We start from the raw sequence: 19,533 nt of genomic DNA on the forward strand, positions 1-19,533 counted from the left end.
CTTGAAGGAGCCAATATAGATATCATTACATACACACTGTAAAGAACAGTCTTTATAGTAAAAGTTCACAAACAAACACAATGGGACAGGTAGAAGTAGAGAAGTAGTGCTGTTATCCTTACAGGTGCAAGGAGGTACAAGATTCCTAAAGAGGTACATGGAGACTAAGTGAGATGCTTTAAGGCATGAAAAGTATTTGATAGAGATAAGAATCAAGTCTTTATTCTCACCTTTGGTTCTCTTCAACTAGTCTTAGCCACAAGAACATTCATCTTTCCAGGGTAAGAAGGCTGGGCATTGTCTTATGACTTCCTAATTCCAGATGCATGGACAGACTTGGAAAAGTTGAAAAATTAATTTTGAATAGCCTTGTTATGTCAGCAAGTGTTTGACAACACCAGTAAGATCTGAAAACACACAGGTCTTTGCAAAGTGAGACTTGGTTAGTACTTTTAGACATTATATTACTTTACCAAAAAGAGAAACCTTGTGGTAAGACAGATATGGAAGGAGATGTAAAAATCCACAGACGTGTAAGGAATGGGGAAAGCATTGATGTCAGAACCAAGGAGGAGAAAGAGAGTGAGAAATACATGCAGAGCGTTTATTTATTTATTTAAATAAGGGAAACAGCAACAAGAAAGAAACCTGCCACCCCCCACCACCACCGCATCACCTTTAGAAAGGTCACTTACACATTACACATAACCTTAGCCAATTTAAAAAAAAAAAAGAAAAAATCCCAGACTCTGCAGGAAATGTCTGACCTCTCTGCTGTTCACAGGTGCAGGCCTACCTCAAGCCAATTTCAAGTTCTTTTGTAGTTTAACTCTACCAAGCAGCACAGCTGTAGCAATGGCCTCATTATGTATATTGCCTACTGGCTTCACACTTGAATCCATTTTAAAGTCCTCCATGTGCCTCCCTATTAGCTTAATAACGAAGAGGGTATCAAAGAGTATGTTGCTAACTTGACTGAAACATTCAAAGCACTCCCAGTGAGACAGAGCTGCTGAAACCATGGAATAACAGAGGTCACCGAATTCTGTTCTCATTGTGATATTGTTAGTTATTATGCTCATGACCAAAACCTAACTAGAGACAGACAGAAAGGGCTGTGTTTTTGCACTGTTGGCAACTGCAGATTTTCTACTAAATGTAAGAATCAAAAAGCTAATCTAGGCAATTAGCTGGCTGAACATTATTTGCCTCAGCTGTTCTGTACTTCATCCTAAAGTCAGATAAGAACTTACTGTACATTAATTTCAAAAACTTGCCTACAGGTAAGGAAGGGGAGCATATAATAATTAGAGCACAGTCCCTGAGTTATTACTGTTGTAGCTACAAAACAAAATGTGATAATAGCAAGCACTTGGCACATGAAGCAACTTGATTTCATTAGTATCTGTACCAATAGCTGTTAAAAATAAACAAATAAAAATAAACAGAGGCATTTATCCAGACTTCTGTCTAAATCAACAACCTGGACTCAATATCAGAGAGAAACTGAAAATTTCTATAGCAAAACACAAATAGTGATGTGTACAGTGGTTTTGACTAGAGTCCTTGCTGCTGATCATCTTCACTACTGCTCTTACCTGCATTAGCTAGATCAATTTGGGCATCAAAGCTTGTTTTTACAGTATAGGTCTGCCCTTATATTCTAGTCTCATTCTTCTGCATATCAGAGATACTTTAGAAGAAACAAATGTAACTTATGAACTAGAGCGTGATATAGCAATGATCAAAGGAGGATGGGAGTCTAAGTCATTTCAACAAACCCTATTTGTCTAAAAGGTCTGCACTATGAATTGCACTACAAGAGAAAGCAATAGAAAGTGATTTTCAGAGCCATTAAGTGATGAAAATATAAATTCTAAATCTAAATCAAAGACTCAGCACAAGTTCTGAGTTGATGTTGAAGCAGAATTGGAAGTATGCAGCAGGAAACCATTATTTTCTGAAAGGCCTCAGATGCCATTGTGAGCATGCCAAGTCCCTGAAACAGGAAACTGCTAAAAGATACCACTTTAGAGAAACATGTCATCCAAAAGATGAAATAAAGCTGCAGGATTTTGGATGAGTTGTCACTGAGTAGAATGAAAGCTGGTGGACGAACCAGAAGGCTATTCCTGCATGGTGGTTTCACTGAGCTACTGTCAACACAGATAGACAACTGACACTGAAAAGGATCTGACTGAGATTATGCCTTCACAAAAAAAATGAATAAATAAATAAAGTATCAGCCTTTCTAGCCATCTCAATTTTGTCATGCTGGTGAAGTTTGTAGAAATTACTGCTTAAGATTCAAAAGGGTATTATTTGCCAACAGAAAAATACCTAGTCAATCACACTTTCAACTTCCATTCTCCTACTAGCTATCCTTGGTCCAGCATCATGCACTGGCTGTATCTAGTCTCCTGAATATTAAGACTAGTGAAGGAATTGAAGCTCTTCATGGTTATTTCTTTAAGAGATAGGTATAGCTTCAAATGAATAGTGATATTGTCTTTAAGGAACTATTGTACACAGCTGAGAGTCAACACAGTAGGGCCTGGCTAAAGAGAATCTAACATAAAAATGCACAGATAATACAGTATCTCATCTGAATTCATATAATCAATTATGGATTTTAGCAGGAGAATGAAATCATCTTACTTGCCAACATCCTAAATGAACAAACAGAAGTGTTATAATTGGGACCAGCAGTATGTTACTTATTTGCAACAGATATTTCAGCTGATGGTGTCTGCATATTCTGCAAGTCCCCTTGCTATGTGTGGGCAAAGCAAAAACATAGTTTTAGGATCTCCTGCCTTGGATTTTTTTTTTTTTTTTTTTTTTTTTTTTTTTTTTGTCTTCAAAAACTCACTAGAACAGTTGAGCAACATACAGATGAAATTATTTATGTAGCATACAGAAATGGTTGGCATCTTTTTATCATGGGAACTCAGACAATACAGTTTTGGAGAAAGGATGGAAAAGGAGAGAAAATTATGGATTTAGTAGTAAGCAAACACGTAACATTAGAAGAAAGGCACAGCATAGCTTAACACAGTTTCAAAGAACACCTAGCCTACTGAGGGAAATAGTGCATCTCAGACATTGCCGTAGGGTTGTCATCTTTCACTTACAGAAATAGCTGAAGTTGATGAGAGACAGAGAAGAGAAAAACACCAACAAACTTGCTTCACCACAACAAGTGAAAAAAACCTGAAACAGTATAGGTCCCATTTTATTACTGAGGCAGATACAAGGCAGGAATTTCTCAGAGTTTACTTTGGGAAGAGATTTATACATTTACAATCTTTCAGGTCATTGTTATCATGTGCAGTAGTGGGGAAAGTTTGGAGACTAAAAATATAATTTATTTTTTCATTCCAGTACTAAAATTCTTATCTAGTACTCCCTAGACCTCTGAGTTGGTCTATTTCTAGATTACAACATTCCCTTGTCATCATATGAGGAGTAGGCTTCTGTTCCACCTACACGTTGAAAAAAGAGGAGCAGCAATGCAAGACATCAGTTCAGCTAACAATGTCTCCCTGCTCAGTACTTGCTACTTATAGAGCTCTATTCACGTCAAGTCTTCCTCCTTACCCAGTGTAGGAGATTCAAGAAGGAACTGAAGAAAATACTCTGCAAATAGCAAGAAGCCTATTTCCAAGACAAAAGAGTCAGCTCAAAGAGGCGTCAGTCCCGATACTGCCAGTGTTCATAGGCAAGCAGTGATGCTGTCTAGGCCTCACTTTTAAGACACATTCTTTTCATTGCATTTGTAAAACACTTAAGTTCTTATCCTATATGTCTGTGAAGAAAAATACTACTTAATTGCACTTTAAATATTCAAAATCCAGAAGATAACAGAATAATCATAACTAGAAATAGAGTTCCCTACACCCATTTGATTTCTGCATTTTAGCTGGTGATGTTGCTGGTTCCAGCTACCTCAGCTGATGATTTTCTCCAAGATCCATACAGAATCTAAATTATCATAACAAAAATTGATAGCAATCAGATATATGCCCATATAATGACTGGGGGAAAAATATTAACACTGGCATAACCATTGTCAGAGACAGTCAGTGTTTCCCAAAGAAAGGCAAAGAGGGAGAATAATATTATAACATGAACTCTGGATCTGATAACAATGAAAGGAACCCACTTTCACATTTCATATCATCAGTTGAAACCAAGAGAGATATAAATGGGAAAACTTTTGTGGATAACAGCAGAATCAAGACAAACACATGTAATTTAAGAATCTAAAACATATGAGAATATTCTTAAGTATACACATGTAAGCTCCTTGTTTATGTTACCAAACAAGGGGTGAGTAGATTCATGTTTTCTTTTCCTATATAGTAACAGTGAAAAATGTAAATTGCATAATCTCCCTAAAACCAGCAGTGTTTAATGCCCAATTCCTATAGTCAGGAAAAGGCTAGTAAATATTTTTATATACTTTAATAACATCTGATTATAATTTTGTGCTAATTGCTTTAATCAGCCCAACCTGAAGTCTTATGGTATTTTTCCATAATTAAGCAATACCACATGACAAGCAGTGCTTTTCAGAGCGATTATAGTACTTTTAATGCTATAATAAACAAAGATCATGCATCTTAATTATAACCAATAAAAATTCCATACACATTTAATTATATGGTACAGTGAAATTCCCATAACTTTAAAAAAAGCTCTATCATGATTATTAAGATGTTGCTAATATGAGCTCACACTAATGGGCTGTGCCCACTATTAATGTCATTGCAAATAGTTTACATCAAGAATCTGTATCTCCAATTTAAATGTTAATGGACTGAATCTTTTTGTCTTATAGTGCAAGAAAAGAATAAAGCCAATGAAGTCAATGAGATTATGTAAAACTGCTAGCTGATATATTGCCACCTCCATCTCCAAACATACAGTGTAGAGCAGAGAGACTTCTAGCATATACAAACCCCCAGCTCTTGTCAGGATAAAAGTGGTGGTGGTGGTGGGGAAATACCACAGGTACACCTTGCATTTCAATCAAATGGAACAAAATTACAGCACTTTCATGCAATTATGGTTAATAAAAGATCATGGGCATCTTAACTTCTGTAAATCACAAATTGTCTTTAAGGAAAGAATTTAAAAGGCCTGCTCTAGTTTAGCATGTGAAATACGACAATATGCTAAAGTGATAATAGTCACAGTTCCCAAACCTGTACTCCTAGGAATGTCTCTAGCTCTGAGGTGTCTATTTTGAGTAACAGAGTAATGATCTACAAGTGCTTAACTATCAGAGTTCAGTCCAGTTGTCATTAATGGATACCTCTACCGTCACAAAGCTAAAAGTCTGAACAGGTACAAGTATTGCTTTCAAAAGATGAATGTAAATGTTAATGCACAAATTCTCTATTATTAAGGCTTGTTATCCCTTCCCTGTGCATATACAGCATGATACATATTAGGTAAGTAGCTCCAAGTCCTCTATTTACAAAGAATATTCTACCATTTTTCAAACAGATCAGAGATTCTTCTTTTGTGTTTAGCAATGTACTGAGATAGGCTTGGGGCATCAAATCAGGTGACATAAAAACCACTGTGCTAAAATAAATATCTATAAAACAGTGCCTATATCAATAATTTGTCATATTATTCAGATTCTAATTGCAATTAATAAGATTACAATTAAAAAAAAATCTGAGAGATTCCTGAAGAATTTTGCCCTGAAATTGGATAGTTTTACATTAAAACACAGTTATTTGACCAATAAGTAGCTGCTCCATTTTAGGTACTTTCTGTTCTATTTCAGTCCTGAACCTTCACGTAGTCAGAGAAACCAGAATCCACTTTTCTTCAGTGAAACCCAGAGATTAGAAAGTTTTGTTAAGGCCTATTACCAGCTCTCATAGCTTACAGCAGAATATAAATCAATGACTGGACAAACATGGGACAAATTCTGCATGAAAATGCAAAGATATTCTACCTTTCCCCACCCCAGAACTGGTGTGTCCCAGTTTATATCCACTGTCATTATGCATCCAAAGCTCTCATCTGCAATCTCCACTTCCAGGAATTTCATGTGTTTCAAGTGTACCAGTTTTGGTACAAGTCTTTAGTATTAAGAGAGAAATATAGATGTTAATTAAGCATGCTGGTGAGCTTAATTCTTCACAAAAACACAAAATGTCATTCCCTGGCACAAAGAGCTTATACAATATTTTCTCCACACTTCCCTCCCCCCCCCATTTTTGGCATTGCCCATTTTTTCTTCACTGCTCCTTGCCCCATTTTTCTTGCAGATAAATAATAATATAAATATAATAAATAAAATGCAGATATTTGCAACACCTCTTTATAATAACTGAAAGAGCTTAGAAAAACATCTGTATGAAATTCTCTATTCTTTTAAAACTCCTAAAGTTTGTAAAAAGCATTATTAAGGTTCATGAGAGGAATATCTAAGTTCCCACCATCACTAGCTAAGTTAAGAGCAAAATTCTGGACTTGAAATTCAACCTTTAGTAAGAAGAAGCAATCAACATCTCATCTGTTCAGATTATACTCTTAAACAACAGCACTAGTGATTGCAATGATTAAGTGACTTCTTTGCTGATCAGAAACAGAATATATGTTCATGTCCCAAGGAGATTACAGTGTGTAAAAGATCATAGACTTCTTCATATTTGGATCAGCTTCTTAGTGCTCTCATGGCTAGCACTTCTCTCAAACTCTCAGGCACAGCTTAGCACATTCCCTCAGGTGACTGTGCTAATGTGTTATATATCAAAGTAGAGTAGTTCTAAGGAGAAAAGTAGTGAGTTCTCCTACACTTATGTCTATGAAATTGTAAAGTTTATTTCTCCATAACAGCATGAATTTTTATTTATAAGCCCCATATCTCCTTTTTTAGAACAACCTCAAACTTCCAAGATCATTTTGAAATGCAAGTCTAGCCTTTCTCTGCAGTCTCTCACCCCCTCTTCCCATTTCAGAAGACTAGAAGTTCTGTTTCTTGCAAAAAGGTACCAGAAGAGGAAGATTATAGCGCAGGTGGAAGCTAAATGCTTCATTTCTTAATTTTGACTAGCAAGATGAAAAAGAATTGTTTCTGAGGGTTCTGCAAGTCCTTGAAATAAGTAGCAAAGCAGAGTTGCCTGAAAATTAATGGATTTTTCTCTAATCTCCTTTATAACAGATGGACCACCATATACTATCAGTTACACATGAACCACAGCTGGCCTATCTCATTTTAGATATTCAGGGATTAATACTGTCAAATTGCTAGTCTCCTAAGAGACTAGGACTTACCATAAAAGAATGAGCTTTCACCATGATGTTATTTAAGTGTTACTAACACAATCTCAAGGTTTTCTAGAAAATGAGCTTTTTTCCTTTTACTGTATTTGGCCTCAGTTGTATTACCATTTTAACTTTGAGTGCCTAGTTTTGCCTCTACAAACTTAGATGTAGTTTCAACAGCCTTTAATGGGAGTTGACTTCAAGTATACATGTACCAAATCGGAGTTAGTGATGTAGTTTTGCTACTGCCAAAAAAAATAGTAGATTAACAGTAGGTGTTAAATATACTTAATGCAAACTATATTAGTCCAAAATAAGATGATTAAGAATCCAAGGCAATCCTCACTTTACAGAGAACAGAAATAAAAGTACCAGTAAATAATTTTTTTCACAATAATCTAATATGCTAATATGCTATTTTAGCTAATGTTCCTGCTGTGCCTTCAGTAGCTAAGTACATCACTCCTCATTAAAGCCATTCAACTCAAACCCCTCCATATCACAATGAGATTGTATCAGACTGTCTTTAAGCAGGTGTATGCAATCTTTCAAGGGTCTAACAAGCAGGTCAGTAATTCCTGTTCTCAAACATGGATTTGCCAGGGAGGGTGAAATACAAATGGCCTCCTTCTCACTGTCATCTGAATGCCAACATTGCCCACAATGTGGGCAGTCATCCTAATGTTCTTGCTCCAACAAAATTCTCTTTTCCAGCCCGCTACCTAGTGTTGCAGATAACAGAGTATGCCTTAAGTTTGCATAAGGCAGGATTGGACCTTCTATTTGAGTATAAAACATTCCTGGAATATTACTGATAGGAGAACAGATGAGAGTTTGATAGAAGTCAGAGAGGTATTACTTTTCCTCCTTCTTATTTTAATATCTTACTCTGGATTGCACTTGCACTATTTGTTATTTAAATCATTTGCCAGCATCAGTGAGGAAGCTCAACAGAACTTGTACCTGAGCAGGGTTTGCACAATGAGGAAAATAGACTTCCCAGTACTTGTAAATACTCTTAACACCACACTCTTGTAAGCCCTATTTGAGTAACTGTTCACAGAGCTGTTTAATTTTGGGGGAGCTTTCATCTCAAGGCAATTGAAATGGTGGAGTTACAATGTGACCTGTTTTCATCAGAGCTGAAGTCTTTCTGGCTGTCTTTGGGAAACAGACTAGAAACAGCAGTTGTTTCTTCATTGTAGATGCAGTTTCTCACAGCAATCCTAATTTAAATGAGAAATATCACAAACAAATCTAAGTTGTGTAAACTCCAAGTCAAGATTAGTAGGTTTAACTCAGCATCTGATTGACAAGTGTCATGTTCTCCATTTCCAAAGAGAAAGGAAACATCTGTCAACATTTTCAGGAAGGGACATCATTCAAACACATACTCCCAAACACCCATAACAGACCCGTCTTTGGAAGCAGAGCTTGCCTGGGTTTGAAAGGCAGAGTTTGACTGCTAGGAACCATCCCCCACATGCTCGCATGTCCATTGACAGGATTATCACAGTCCTACCCTGGAAAATGTGGCACAACTTGCCCCAGCTTCTTTGTACTCTTGGAGAGAGAGAGAGCTCAGGAGAATCAGTTCCCTTCCCACTCTCTTCCAAACTGCCTGAAAGATTTGCAGCAGCACCAATCCAGGGAGTGCTTTTCTTACTAGAATTTCATGTAACCAGGAAGGTAGCACAACCGTGCACCATCTTTAGCATGAGCAGATATACTAGACAGCCAACCCCTCTACATGCATAGACTAATGCACACTTAAAGGCAGCACCCCACTAATTAGGTCAAACAGGAAGACAACAAGGTTGTCTCTTGACCCTAGGTTTCTAGTCATGCGTAACAGTGCTTTGATGCCCTGAATTCTGCCAGTGTGGAGTCACTTTGGCACAGACACTTTTTGAAGAGCACATGCAGTCTAAAGGTTTAAAAAAAAAAAAAAAAAAAAAAAAAAAAAAAAAAAAAAAAAAGGCCTTTTAGGGATGTGTGGTTCAAGAAACTGAATCTAGAGAAATGTCTTTATTCATCCCCATTGCCCAGCTGAAGCAGATAATGCCACAACTTAGACTTCAGCCCCACACACAACAGCAATTTTCTTCATTCATGCATTAATAATGGCCTAGTCTGCACATAAATTACCACTGGGCCCATTCTGCAGACAGAAGATCCAATCAGCAAAATATACATGTACAAATGTAATTTAGGGTCCTATTTCTACACAAATCCTGAAAGAGTTAGAGTCCCAAATTCATATATTTCTAAAGTTTGCATAGCTACCAAGCTACATGGTACAATGAGCATGTTCTCAGATCAACCAGATACTTCAGTTTAAAAAATAGATGTGCACAAGACATCTCCTTTACGGCGCTATGGTTAGATAGGAGACTAACAGCATGTGATGGCTGAAAAGCTGTGTTATTATTGAAAGTCTAGTATGTAAAGAACAGGTGAAAAAGTCTTGTTAAACACGTTTCCACTCCAGTTTTGTTTGCAGTATTATGTTGACCCTAAATATCAGAGCAAATCTGGGATCTTTATCAAGGGTGTGCATGTTTTCCTTTCCCTCCTCACTTCCAGTCACTCCACGTGCTTTCATATGTTGTAAAAAGCCTCAAACCTTGGCATTCCCTGGCATTGCTAACTTTGAGCTGTTCTATGAAAAAATAAAATTAAAAAGAAAGAAAGAAAGAAAAGAAACCAAACCAACCCCATAGCTCTGCAGGTACAATATTAATTTATTCCCCATCTTTAGAGGGCTACAAGCAAGCTATAGCTTTGATATCATCTACTAGGAGGAAAGCACTGGTGTTTCACTCGTTCTTTAAAACTGATGTCTGAAGCACCAGCATATGTTTCCAAAGAGCCTAAACTTTAAAATCCACTTAAGATAATAACAAGAGTTTTTATTTTACAGCAATATACAGATAAAATATATTGTTTATGTTCTCTAGAATTTGCCTTATCTTTGTGTAGTACCATAAATTACTTTTATAGCACCATAAATAAAGATAGGAGTCATGTCCACTAAGCAATTAATCACATTTCAGGGTTATTATTGGGCTAGGAGATAGGTCTAAACTTTTCAGCTGTATCTTAACAGGAGTGTTACATGACAATTTACTGCAGATTTCTGGGGTTTTGTACATCTGTATGCAATACACAAATTCCAATCCTTTCTGAAAGCTATGGTTTGATTGTAGGCATCTAGTTAGAAAATAACCAGAAACACTTCACAGTAAGTAGAATTATTGCAGTGAAATCTGTTCAAATAACTTAATGCATTCCTATTTAGACCAAGAGAATTCATCATGCCCCCTGTTGACACAATGAACACAAAGAGGTTATAAAGCAGTGTCCTCAGCTTTAGCAAGCAGTACATTTTTGGATCATTAGGCAGTCAGAGATTCCTTTGCAGCTTTCCTCTTTTTTCCTCCTCAACACTTCAAACAGAGCATATTGGACCAGCCTTACTCCACGTTCCTTTTTCATCATTTAGCAAATTGCAGCTTACCTACTTCCAGGCTTCTGCAAGGTCTGTATTTGTGCCACTTACTCATACAAGTAGTTACAGTTTTCAGTGTGAATGTCAGTGCCAGGAACCCAAAAAATGAGACAGTTGAAGAGGAAAAGATGAATAGAAGCTACTAGTATTTTAATGTGACCCAAAATCTGGGAATTGGGACACTCGCTGACAGTGGGAACTCCAGATTCTGCAATTAGAGGGTTCGTAATAGGCTGTGAGCAGCAAGCAAAAAGTGACTGTTTATTTTGTAGGATAAAAGCAGTTACAAGAAGTTTTGAAGAGAAGAAGAGTTTGAAAAACAATGGAAGAACCATTGCAATAAGCTTTGGGCCAAAGCTTTATAGATAATTTTCATAATCAGAAAATATTTCAATAAATTCATTAGGACCCGGCAATGAGAGCTTGTTCTATGCTAACAAAGACCAAGCACAGGATATTTTAACATACTTCGACATTCCTTGGATGACAGTTTCATCACTGTACATAACATATAGCTAGGCTCAATACCACCTGATATTTACATATACTGATATGCAAATACTGACTCCCTACTTTTAGTTTTAAAAGAAATTTGCTAATATTAGAATAATCAGTCTCAGTATTGTGTCTTTTCATCAGTTATAAGGTAGAACAGAGTCAGACACCTAAAGCAAGATTTAAGACCAGTGAGACTTGGACTCTCAGAAGAGACACAACATAGCAGTAACTTGTTATAATTATATTTTGTGAGTTCTAATTTTAATTACTTTCTTCTTTATTCTCAAGCTATAAAAGTCTAAATATGAAAAAAAAATTAAATACTTTTAAACTTTATTTAAGTAGGTAGAACTGAGCTTTACTTTCCAGCTATCCAAAGGGATTTAGAACATAGATCTCAAAAGTCCAAGGCTTGATAACTTTGATATGATTACAATGAAAATGAAGCTACTCAGATCATTTCCCATGTCTGAAAACACCAATAACCTGAATTCTGCCAGTGAGAAGGGGGGGGGGGAGGGAAAAGGAAAAAAAAAATGTCCCACTATTTTACCTTAAATAGCTAGGGTCTTGACAGCTCTCGCAGAAGCACAGTAAGGTAAGCCATAGCTAACCATATTTTCTTGCCTCTCCCCTGCCCTCAGAATTTCATATAGTAACCAATATTAGCTAAGAGGATTTCACCTACAGCCATTCCAAGAATAAGCTTGTGAGCCAGAGTTTCAAGCCCAAACCTCATGAAGCTTTGCAAGGATTTTTCATATTCCGAATTTAATTTCAAAGGCCAATTTGAGTATGAATGCAATTTAGAGCTGACCAAAAAGATAAATAAAAAGACAGGTTTGAATATGTTACAATTTAGGTAAACATCAGTCTTTAAGCCTATTGTAAATAGTTCAGACTGCTATGTTTGCTTAGAAAACGATTTTGTAATACAGAAGTAAGGTTTTGGGTTGCATATCACAAACTAAGTATAACAAATCTTGTTCCAGCACTCTGTGGGAAACAAATACAGGTATTGTATAGCACTCGGCACTAAATTCTTCATCAGTCCATAGAGAGAAAGACTTCTAGCAAATCTGAGATGAGTACATTGAAGGAGCCGAAAGCAGCTCTTCAACACCACATAAATATGCTAGCAAGAACAAATTTCGCTGTGAAGAGTTCGTTAAGTTACTAGCTTTGTTTTAAAATCAAAGCCTAAGGAATTTTTAAGCAAAGCCAAAATAGTTTTCCCTACAAGTTCATCTTGTAATCATTGATCGCTTGATCTTTCATTCTTCTGAAATTTTAGCTTCCCAAAGAGCATGAGGTTTGGAAACTCTAGAACACGTTAGCCATAGATTAAGGGTTGTGTGTTAGAGCCATGGCACTTAAGACTGACCAAGCTCTGTCATTTCTAACTGGTCTGAAAACACTTCATGATAGTAATCAGTGAATACAGTTCACTCTTTTTAAAGTTCAGATTTCATTGCAAGCATCTGAGAAAGTCTCCTAAAACACACATACATGCCTGTTGCACACTGCACATTCAATATCTTCTAAGAGAAGAATCTGCACACTTTTGGTGACAATTGAGGGAATTACTCTTTGTTTATTAAAATAGTTCTCATTTCAAATATCTCATATGCTGGACATTTTCTGGATAACTCATCTCTTGTGTTCAAGAGACAATTTTCATTTTAGTCTAATACTATCTCTTGTTGTATTGCTTTACTTCAGAATTATTGTATTAAAAAAAAGAGAGAGAGAAAGAGACAACAGCAGAAGCAACTTGCTTGTTTTTTTTTTTTTCCTTTTTTTTTTTTTTTTTTCTCTTGTCTCCCAATCAATCACCTGCTAGTTGAAGAACTAGGGTCAGTTCTTTTCTATCACTATGGAGGAGTTTAATTTCATAGTAGTAAAACTCGCCACTTCACAGCAACAATTTTGATGACACACCAGGGTAAAGCCTGTATAATATAAAGCAGAGGATACCAGCAATGAATACTTCTCTGAGGTCAAGGGAATTGAACTGCATAGAAAAATAAGCCCTCAAAAGCAGCATAATAAAGGTATTCAAGATGATGGAAGTGCTCAATAAAATAGAGCTTTGGATATTTTTATACTGATGAAATTAAAAAACGTAAAGGATCGCTTACAACTTAAAAAGGAGGAATAGCAAAACTTAAGCAGAACTATTAAGCTAGGTAGTTAAAATATAAGGAATAAGTTACTTTTTTGAGTTATTTCCATAAGAAATATAAGCATATACACTGCGACTAACTAGCGAAAGAGAAGACTCCAGAAGATGACTTCTTGAATAGCCCAGACAGACAATACTACAATTCTTTTAGGTAGAATTTTACATGGTTAAAGGTAGTGAAGCTTCACTGAAGTCACTGCTGCTACAGACATTCATTAGGGAGGACCTGACCCTCCTCTTGTAACAGAAATGTCTCAATCAGGCAGCATGTCGCTTTGGCACTCTTAACTCTGTTGTTATCTTTTCTGATTTATATCAAAATTGCTGTTTGCTTATCACTTTAATATATTAAGTTTTATGTTGTGGAAAGGTCTGAGAAAGATTTGATATTAAGATGTTGAAACAGAAATAGCCAGATACACAGAGTTCCGTTTTCAAGAGAATACCCTTTCAAGATATTTCCCCCCAGGGCCACTGTAACAGAACACTGTATTTAAATCAGCAGGTCATGCACCAGAAGATGGTTTAACTGCTAATTAACACTAGATGATATACTGAAAATTACATGCTAATTAATTCTCTGTAGATCTAAGTGCCCTTCCTTCTATGTCATTTTCAATGAACATATTAACATGAGGAATAGGACGACATTAATTACTAATTCATATGACAAACATGTGAAGCTATATTAAATAGTTGATGGAGGTTAGCTAAAAAGAAAGATGGGGTCAAAGTTGTCAACCACAGGCCATGGTAGCGTAAAGATACACACGTTAAAGAAAAGAGGGCATATATTACCCATTCAATCTTCCTGTCAGTTTGATGTTGCTCTCTTATATTAGATTTTCTTGCAAGACAACCATTATTCAGAAAATGGGAGTCAGCTGCTCAGAATACAATAGTGAAAATCCCATAAAATGAGAGTAAGTAAATTGAAAGGAAATAATCTTGTTCTTTTAGAAAATGACAGTGATTATAATTTTGATAAATTAACTGTTAACTATCCACACATCAAAACAGTCTGATAACAGCAAGGAAACTGGGCAGGCACACATTATGGAGGTAGCTAAAGAATCAGAATATCCCAGATATTGGTTCTGCACCATTTCCTCTCTAGAAAGAAGTTTTTTAACTCACATATGTACAACTTTGTTACCCAGAACTACTGCTTAGCATCTCCTATTGTTAACAATACACCTGTACACACAGATACTGTTGTAGCGTACAGAGCTCTGCTTCATCCCTCCGGCACCTTTCAATGAAAACACTGGTGATTTATCACGAGAAACATTAGCTGTGAAGGCTTATCCGACAGTTATGTTTTATTATTACATCAACTTCATATGAGTTCAGGGTTCATATGTGCACACGTATCTGTATATGTATGTATATATACATATATATTTATGTGCCTATGTATACGTTTTACATTGGTACTGTTATACCAGGGATCACTAGAGTCTTCTGAAAAAGCTATACTCCAAATTAAGTTTTGATGTCAGAGTTGTTATATTCTTATAACATCAGTGAACTTATAGACTACATTAGACCACAAGGCCAGAAGGGACAAGGAGTTTCACTAAGAAGAGTGACTGTAGTTTTCATACAACACATGTGAAATGGGATTTAAGACAGTCAGCTGATGATGGTGCTACAAGACGACCTTGATCATCCTGGCTGGCTAACACCCTGCCCATTCAGCAAGGCAACTTTTAACTTTTTTATGCTTCCAGTTACCTTACCTCTACAGACACATTCATTATCTCTCCTATAAGAGCAGGACGTAGCTATTCCTTGCACTCAGTATTTATATCAGTGGCACTGCCACTGGTATATTCCTAGGGTAAGCCAAACCAATACCCTAGCTTAACCTGAAGAAACATTTTAGCTCTTTCAGAAATAATCAGTTGATCTTTATGTAGAAGCTCCCCCATCTGTCTATTTGTCTACTTATATTTTTTCATACATTATTTTGTTTGGTCTCCTACATTAAAATTCTAAATATTTAACAATCATTAAAGTCAACAGAATACCTTTGGAAGTATTTATGAAAAAGAACTTCTAGAATGTCCTTTCTCCAATTCAGTATTGTTAGGTCTGTATATAAATAGTATCTTTTTCAATAAAAAGTCATCTCTTCTGTAAACATCATTTCTTTGAATTAAACACCATGCAGAGGCCGATTGTGCAAATCATCTTAAAAACCAAAATAATACCTCCACAATACATATTTTCCATGAGAATTGAGAATTCCTGCTTTATACATACACTGTAGCAAAGTCATTTGGGGCACTTACGTTAGAAATTATGTTAGCAGAGATATTGCCAAACTTGCTAGTCAAATAAATTTTGTTGGTAGGTAAGAGCTACAGGAAAGAACAACGTTAAGGGAATTTTGTTTGCTTTTAATATTACAATAAATAACAGAATCAGGGAATTCAGTGAAGCGAGGCTAGTAAGGGAGCCTCATACATTGGAGGACGAGGGTTACCCTCTTATTTGCTCGTGGCCCCTCAGGAAAAAAAGTTGTCTCAACACTTAGCCATCTTACAGAACTCATTAATAAATTGAACTTGTGCACGCATGCATGAGGCTAGCTATCCAAGGTGACCAGGACCATCTTTTACAACAGAATTGCTGATGTAAACACACAGCCTGCAAGATACCTTCTCTCCTTAGCACAGAGCACCAGCAAAAACTCACGATTCATTCGGAGTATGTCTTGTTGTAGACTGCTATCTGAATAAGGCACTTATCCTGTATTACAACAGGGACAGGAAGAAAAAAAGATACAGACAGTATTTTTCACCTTACTAGAGACAATCCCAGAATACATGCTAGATTTAGTTTGAGAGACTCAAAGGAATCAGCAACGTGAAGGCTTACCCCATCTTCTTGAAACTTAACAATGTATAGCCAAAGTAAATATCCAACATTTTATACTAATAAAAAAAAAAAAAAAAAAAAAAAAAAAAAAAAAAAAAAAGCCTTTCCAGAGATATTAGCATATACCTGCTATATATTGGACTAATTAGCCCTTATAGACAAATAGAGAACATCAGACAGTCTAGTAGGATGCTGACTCCATGGAGGAAGAAAGAGGAAATTGGTGATGGGATAGGGTGGAAGAGAGAAGAGAATTTAGATACAGCTGGATCAAATTTAGGCTGACTTTTCACCTAAAATTCAACTCCAGCTGTTGCACCTTGTCTCACTTGGGAACTGCTTACTACACTAAATTTATTTTACATTTTATGTTCAAGGTATCTATAGCAAAAGGGAAAATCCTTTGCAGGTAGTAGTTATTATCTAGCTGGCCAGATCACTTTTGTAGAGATGGCTTATTTGGCAGGGTAGTCCTCTAGAACACCGATGAGCTTCTAAAGTAAAATAGCTTTCTAATGTGTAATTACAGCTCCTGCACAGCTGGGCGAGTTGGCAGGTAGGTTGAGTAGGTTAACAAGTTTTGTAAGGTAGTTAAGGAACTGCAGACAGGTGGGACTTGCCATTATCACAGCAACTTTACCATAACTCATTGACTATATGTGCCTTATCTGTTTGTCTCAAGTACTCACTAGCTTCTACAGAAGAAGTATATGGATTATATTTGCTAAAAATTCGTGAACATTCTTAAATAACTGAAAACATTTGTTCTCACATGCATCTTTTGCGTGCTTCTGCCTCTGCCATCACAACTTTCTCCTTAGGGGTCCCTGTACAAGAAACTCAGGTTCTGCTCACAGAGAGTATTTTGTAAGCTCTGCTTTAATAGCAAGTGACATAAAAGGGATTTTAACATAGCTTCCTTCTGCACACTCCAACCTGCATCACACGCATCACTGTCAGGGACGTGGGGATTACCTGTCTGTCCACTCTGTATAGGTTAGTAACTGAGAACAGTTAGCGTGAAATGATGAGGCTAACTCATCAACTTCCTCACGAACAGTGGATAGTGGACCCCTGTACATTTTAGTCTTTAATGAGGAGACGTACTGAGTTATTCTATACCTTTCCCACAGGTGCTAGGCATAGAGATAGAGTCACTATTTCTACCTTTAGGTGCTTCTCACAATCAGGCTGCTATCTTTCAGGCATGAGTAACTCTACTAGGATCTATGGTTTCTTGAACATACTTAAGTCTCTGAGAAGGACCTACTGAGATACTTAAGTAGGATTTCTTCTTTTTTTTCAGCATCTGAAAAAGACCTTTATTTCAATGAGGCACTTTTAATGACAAGTGAGCCAATTTATAATCCAGAAATGAAGGAAGTCAGGAAGAGTTAATTCTGCTGCAGATATTTCACAGAACTTTTATGAATGTGCATTTGCAAATTCAAAACCAGAAAAGATGTGGTTTAAACTTCTGTTGGGAAAAACTGGGGAGGGGGGTAAGGAAGGAGAAATCCAACATCCGCACTGAATACAAGAATGTAAGTTACAGAGTTAACCCAAGCATAATGCATCAAACCTGATAGCAAGGGGAAAATGAGTTAAACCTATTTTGGCCCTAACTACTGGGGTTGGGAGGAGGATTAAAGGTCATCTTGCGTGATTTTTCTTAAATAGATATGTATTTTCTGAAATACAAATTGCAAGACTTTCAGCATCCTCCAGTCATTTTGCATGCAATTAGGTAAGCATAAGATATATGCGCTTTTGAAGGCTCCCAACCTTTACACCTCACATAAACAGAGCTTGCTGACAAGATTAGTATAAAATGCAAGATAACAACTTCCTAAGCTCATAGTCGTCACAGGAACAGAGATCACAGAAAATCAACACCAACAAACATCTTTTGTACCAGTTAAAGAGGGGTTTAACCCTGAAAAGGTAGTATTACTCCATTAGAGGTTTTTATGCAGTTTCATCCGTAAAAAATCTAGTCTTCACCCTGACTTTCTTTCTTTCTTTCTTTTTTTTTTTTTTTTTTTTTTGGCAACTCTTAGATGTGAAGAATAGGATTAAGATATGGAAAATTAAAACTATTTCATATCCCGCACTGCTAAATAGAACATCAGCATGCTTTATTTTGTTTATTTAATGAATAGTATCATCTGAACATTAACCAAGCAATGGTTCAACCACAGCACAATAAGTGGTATCACATTTTAACTGCAGGTAAATATTGTTTGCTACAAAAGAGGTACCCAATGAAAATAGGACTCCCATGAGACACCTAATCACATATTTTTATTTAAACATGCCTTTTACGTTGATTGTTTTTCAAATATTTATGGGGAAAGGTAGTTTCTTCTTAGATCAACTTCCACACTCAAGAGATTAGACAAGTGCTCAAGTTTCTGTTAGTATCTTAAGCTATCAACACTGTGACGGGCTATATCTTCACTTATTGAGATAGTTAACAGTAAAAGTAGGAATTAGTTTCTGGACTTGAAGACTGACAGAAGAGATTGTATTTACATATGTATGAATTGTCTAAAACATGCAAACATATATCAACTACTTAGATCTTAAATTTTTAAATTACTAAGTCTACTCTGAGTACGATAATGCTATTAAATAAAACAAAGTTGAACTAGCATCGTAAGAGTAGATTCACATCTAGGGGATTTATTTGGGCAAATTCAGAGCAAACAGTTAAGACACACAACTTTATTTAAATCAAAGAAAACGGATTTCCTAATAAAGATGGGTAAGTTTGCATTTCTTTCTAAACTTGAAGATCTAGGAAAAAGATTCAAACGTCCACATGAGTGCTGCCTCAGCATATACTCGGCTTTTAGGGCAGGTAGCAGTTATTGATGGTAACACCCCCGCAGCCAGAGCTCACGCAGCCGATCTTTTAACGCAGCGCCCACGGAGTTCGCAGGCTCGCTCTCCTGCCAGCGAGGCCAGGGCGATGCCTGCAGCCCCTCCAGCCTGTGCGCAATAGCTCCGTCCCACTATGTCCCAGGCCAGCCTGGGGAATTAAACCCTGCAGCTTCCCTTTCCGGGAAGGAAAGGCTTTTCTAAAACAGGGAATCCACATTAAGCAACTTACCCTGTGCCTCCGAGCCTCTGAATCACCCCTGCAGTGCATGCCACC

The sequence above is a fragment of the Rhea pennata genome, chromosome 8, assembly GCF_028389875.1.
Source record: "Rhea pennata isolate bPtePen1 chromosome 8, bPtePen1.pri, whole genome shotgun sequence".
Taxonomy (NCBI): Eukaryota; Metazoa; Chordata; class Aves; order Rheiformes; family Rheidae; genus Rhea; species Rhea pennata.